The sequence below is a fragment of the Rattus norvegicus genome, chromosome 2, assembly GCF_036323735.1.
Source record: "Rattus norvegicus strain BN/NHsdMcwi chromosome 2, GRCr8, whole genome shotgun sequence".
Taxonomy (NCBI): Eukaryota; Metazoa; Chordata; class Mammalia; order Rodentia; family Muridae; genus Rattus; species Rattus norvegicus.
This window is the reverse complement of record NC_086020.1, coordinates 43,342,536-43,348,706: the sequence shown is the minus strand read 5'-3', so window position 1 is coordinate 43,348,706 and position 6,171 is coordinate 43,342,536.

Here is a 6,171-nt window from a genome sequence, read left to right as displayed (position 1 = left end):
AGAGGCAGATTGAAGGAAAATATGAGTTTTACTGTCAAATGAAAGTCTTAGATTTCATTACCTGCTAAAGAAAAGGTCAATAAATTAAATAAAGATAAAAGACAGTGATCTTTTCCATTGAGTCTTACCCTCCATTCCTCTTCCTGTCTCCCCTACTTTCTCACTGCATACCAAAGGACTTCTATGCAACTCCGTCAAGCTAATCGATTGGGGTTTCTTTGCCTCTCCTTCTTACACTGTTGCATTTGGCACAGACATTTTAACAACTATTAACAGTCAAATCACCACTTCCCTTTTTGAGGTTTATATTGTAGATATTAAAATTACAGGTTATTTTTTTTAATAATTCACAATCCAACCCAGACAAGAAAGAGCTCATTTCCACAGTGATGCTATATACAGCTAACTTAGAAGTCAGGAAGTAGGGGTTGGGGATTTAGCTCAGTGGTAGAGCGCTTGCCTAGGAAGCGCAAGGCCCTGGGTTCGGTCCCCAGCTCCTAAAAAAAGAACCAAAAAAAAAAAAAAAAGAAGAAGAAGAAGAAGTCAGGAAGTAGGTTCATCCGTCAGATGAAGGGTAAACTTAAAACCCGAGGCTACTGATGGCTGGCCCATCACCAATATGCTTAGAGAAGAGGGCAGGCTGGCCCATGTTTCTGAAGAGTTGGCAGCTGCTCCTTTCTGTCCCCACTCCCTGGACTCCACCAGGTGTGACGCAGTCCCAGTGGCCTTTCAAGCACTGTAGAGCAGGCATCATTAGCAAAGCTTCCGCATCCTTTTGCCCTTGCCGCTATATATAGAACAGAAAGTCAAGCGACAAGAGTCACCTAACGAAACAAGCCAAAATTAAAAGGACCATGAAAACCAAACTTTGGAGGGGAAAATAATTTTGACGGTAGAAAGTATAGAGACTAATACAATTGATGAAGTCATGACAAGAAAAATGGGGCCTTCACAAAAGACACAAGCTAAACGGAAATGTGGATTTTGCCATGGGAAGTGAGAAGAAGGGAGAGAGTTCTTTTTTATGATTTATTTTATTATATATACATATATATGCATATACATATACATACACATACATATACATATACATATACATACACATACATATATATCTGTGTGAGAGTGGTATCTGGAACTGGAGTTACAGACAGTTGTAACCTGCCATATGGGTGATGGGCATTGAAGGCAGGTCCTCTGAAAGGATAGCCAATGAATGATATTAACCACTGACCCATCATGTCTCCAGCCCCTGAGAGTTTGTGAGTAGGTATTTCATTTGTGATAAAGATATGAAAGATGAGCAAGAAGTCAAAAATCTGTCTTTCAAAGAATATTGGTAGAGGCACTTATGGGCAGGTGTGATGATCTAAGTCCCATCATCAGACCCCATAAGATAGAAGGAAAGAACCAATTTCTGAGCATTGTCCTCAGAAGTAACTTACATCCTACATTCGTATTCTCTCTCTCTCTCTCTCTCTCTCTCTCTCTCTCTCTCTCTCCTCCCCTTCTCCCTTCCCCTTCCCCCTCTCTCTCTCAGACACACATACCCCATTTGAATGAATGAAAATTTTAGAGGATGGAGAAATGCCTTTAAAAAATATACCTTAGATTTGGGTGCCATGGTCTCAAATAATAGAACTGATACAGTTTTAATTAAAATAATGTTAAGATTTTTGTATATGAAAAAGCTGAATACAGTATGAAGAAGATATTTAGAATATTTCTCCCCCTTTCTCTGGTTTCAAATTCAGCCACTCTTGGGTCATCTTTCATATTTCTTTGCCACACTTCCATGTACACTCTCCCAAGATTACTGATGCTCTATAAAAACATTTCCATTTCTCTAAAGACCAGAAGTGTTTCTCTTATATGACTGACAAACTGAATCCACAAGAAAAAACCTGCAGAGGCCATACAACTTAAACAGTACAGGTCTAGGTGGGCTTTTTTTTTCTAGCCCTATTAGGCTAGAAAGAGACTCTTCCAAGGACATTGTGATATTAAAAAGGGTAACAATTCATTGAAATTCATGATCCCTCATCTCCATTTGATCTTCAGGTCAAGGCTATAAATAAAATGATTTTAGTCCAAAGGATGCTAACTTTGGATTCAAAATGTAAATCATTTAAGATTATGACCGTCCCAAAGTCACTCCATGATCTGACAGCTAAAACCAAGCACAGCTAAATGGAGTCTCCCATAGTTTCTTCTGGGGACTCATAGACTATAATTTCTTCCATCTACTTACTGGGTAGAGTTTGAAATTGTTCTTGTGTCAGACATGTACACTGATGATTCCTCATCCTTGTAGTCTCCTTCCATAGGTAGGAAGCTTAGCCGTTGGTCAGCTTGGTCACTGTAGGAATAATAATGGCCAACCTGGACCATTCTAAACTTGCCTCCCTCTATCCACTTGGACCAACTATATCAGAGTCTCCACGGGTAAGAAGTGGTTTTAAAATTCTGTCAGGCCTTGGTTTTACATTGCTGCAAAAATATAACAGAAATCAGAATATTTAACAAGATTTAAAATTGTTTATTTATTGAGTGGGCATACACAACCAATCAAACAAATCAACAGGTAGATATTAGTTGTAGGAGGATTTTAATTTCTTGTGAAATGAATAGTGCTATAGCTCTTTGTCTCCTGTCACACAGGGACTAGTCTTTGTGCCTATTCAGTCTCTGCACCATTGCTTGCATTCTGCGCACCCCTGCAGGCCTCTCTCCAGGCCTTTGGCATAGTCATGAGATGTCAGAGTCTAGGGAAGCACCAGGCTTGGACCCTCACAGCCTTCCCCTTAGGTCACATGCTGTCCCCATTTCACTTCTGACTTCCGCGGCTTTTAAGAACTCATGGATTTACTTAATAAATGTCTAAAATAATCTTCTGACATTTTACTATAGTTTGGGGTCAATATCTTAATCACATTTGTCATGTGATGCAACATTTTATAGGAAACCTATCTGATGGCAATATCATCCCACATACCACACACCTTAAATAATCACGACTGAGTGAAGAATGAATGAACTTATCACGTAGAAAGCAACGAGTATATGGGAAACACAAATTGGACTTGGTAGGTTTGCACTGTTTTGTTTTATTTTGTTTTTTTTTCTTCTGAGGGAGCACAAGGGTGAGAGAGTAGAGCTGGGAGGAATGTGAAGCGAGTAAGATCATGGTGCATTGTATGTAATTCCCAAGTAATTAATAAAAATATTCTGTTGAGGGAGAAAATGATGTCACTCTCACTATTAAGTCATGCCACGATAGCAGCAAGCATCATGGGCATTTACTCACCTTTCCTCATCACTCTGGTGCTGGTGAAGTCAGTGGCCAGGTATTAAAGGAGACGTGACGTCAATGGAGGAGATCTTCTTAGACATGACCACAATTAAATGAATGAGTTTACAAGTAAATCTATATTGAGTGGAATGTTTGTGACAATTGCAGATTGCCAATATCCTGATTGTATCCATGTTAGAGACCCTTAGCCTGACGTCCTTAATGCCAAACTAGATTCCTAGCCTAAAGAAACTGAAATAAAGCTTGCCTTTTAAAACCTGATATATTGTAGAGCCATTCACTGAACAGTGATGCATGGCTATCATCTATTATGATAGTGACTTCCTAGCTGGCTTCTTCTAAAACTAGGAATACCTCCTTCCTCATTAACTGTACAAAGCAATATATTACTGGGCATTCCAAAGATCTCTCATTGTGAACATTACAAACGTACTTGTTAAAATATAGAACACCGGGCCTAGGAGACAGCTCATTAGATGACCTGAAACCCATGTAAATGTGAAAGGAGGCTCTGTAAGTTGCCCTCCTTTCACACCTTGCATACAGGGCACATGCATGCTCCTACCCCCACTAGACACACACACAAGAAATAAAACAATAAATATTTTTAAAATAAAATATGGGTGTATTTAGATGCAACAAAAGTTTCTATATTCCATTATCTCCATATTTCACTCAGAGTACTACATTTCCAAAATAAAGAGAGGAAGGTGAAAATCTAGATAAAAGACACCTAGTAGGTCTGGGGTATATAAATCCTAGATTTCAGAAAATTGACTCATGCCATTTGAGTAAGGAGAAATGAACTGAGGACATAGCATGATTTAGCACATCAAGGACGATCGCTCTTCTCTGTTGGCAGTGAGAGCAGGGACCTAAGGAAGATTACTCAGTGTGGCGGCAGAACATTTATTTTAGAATCATCTGGAGTTGAGTAAATTGCAGAGTCCTGTATCTTCCATGATAAGAACTCCAGGTAGTAAATATGCCATTCTAATAAGTATTTTTAGATATTTCTCCTCATAAAAGGTTTGAGACTCATGGATACAGAGGCTGAGGATGCAGACTTTGAACAACCGGTGTTTAGGCCTCACTTCTCTTACTCATTAACTCTGACGACAGGGCTGCTTGAGAGGTGAATCCCCATGCTTAGAACTCAGCCTAGCTCACTGCCATTCAGAAAAGAAATTTGTACAACAAACGAGTATCAAGAAAACTCTTTGGATCACATCCTGATTCTTGGCGGAACAAAATAAAAGTGTGGGTAGTAATTTCTTGTCTGCAGTGCTATTGGGTTAACTGAGTGAATTGGTGTGAATACATGACATGGTTCAGTGCCTGAAACTGAAGCAGGACCCGCACAACAGGGCCCCGGAACCCTGTATTCTATGGTTGATATACAGAGGCTTCTGACAGCAGAAAGGACAGAAGAAACCACTTTTCTTCAGAGATGCCAGAAGCTGGATTATGGGTTCTCAAGGTGCTCGTTGAGAGATACCTAGTGTGGTAGTTTGAATATGAAATGGCCCCGAAGCCTCATGTAGTTGTGCACTTGGTGTCCAGGTGGTGGCGCTGTTTGAGGGAGGCAATGGGACCTTGAGGAGGCAGGTCCTTGGAGAAAATGAGTGCAGGCATTAGGAGTTCATAGACTCACCCCACTTCTTGTTTTCTCTAATTCTGATTCCTGCGCATGAATCTGTGCGTGTAATGAGCCAGCTCCTGCCTTCATGATTTCCCCACCTACCCTCATGCCTTATCCTGCATCACGAACTCTGTCCTCTGGAATCCTAAGTTAAAATAGCCCCTCGTTTTTTTTTTTTTTTCATCGCTTTTGGTCATGGCGTTTTACCACAGCAACATAAAATAACTAATACACTGAGGTGATCAGTTTTAGCTGAGGATGCCTTTTCAGTATCTGTCAGAAAGCTGCCTTCCTTATAAAGTCCGAATGTTCTGGTGTGGCAATAAGAAAGGCCAAGGCATGACATCAGAAACATTGTATATGCTTTTATCTGTCAGCTCCCACTCTTTTCCCTGAATAAGGTATTTTGACATTTCTAGCCAAAGATTTCTAGATGTTAGCTTGTTTCATCCACATGTGATGTGTCTAACACTCAATAGTAATTTTGAAAACACTGAAACAGTTTTTAAGTGATTCGAGCTAAAAAACTAATTTCTCTAAAAGACATTCAGACTTAAAGATAGTCCGTAGTTGAATGACCGAGATGGCATTTGGAAAGCTTTTTAGCACAGTTTCGTGACTTCTCCAGAATTAAACTGTTAGGGACAATGCCACTTAATTTACCTTAGATTTTAATATACAATGTGTTTGTTGTCATGATCACATCGCTAAGGAAATTTCAAAATGTATTTTTAAGCTGTTTTTCAACATTCTTGTCTTCAAGAAGTGAAGATGAAGCCACCTTCCCTTCACTGCAGGCTACACAGCCGCCCTTACCAACAAATGAAGACAAGGTGGAGCGTGGATGGCCTTCATACACTGTCACAGGAAGTTCCTTGTTTGCTCCCTTCAGGCCATTCGCTGAGGAAAATTAGCTCCTGTGTGGTCTGAAGAGTTAAGAGTCCCAAGGGACTATAAGTTCCTGTCAACTGGCATGAGCACCTCAGAAACAGACCCTCCTGGCTTGCTCAGTCTGTCCAATGTCTGCAGCCACCCTGCCTCTGACCCTGCATTCTGGCTGGAGTAGCCTGAGCTTCCCAGATAAGCCATTCCAGATTCCTGAGCGGCAGAAAATGTGAGCTGGCAAATGTTCGTTGGTTTTAACCATTATTAACTTTGGACATAAATTTATTAGTTATGTACTGTAGCATGTAATATTAAAAAACAGTCCATGCTA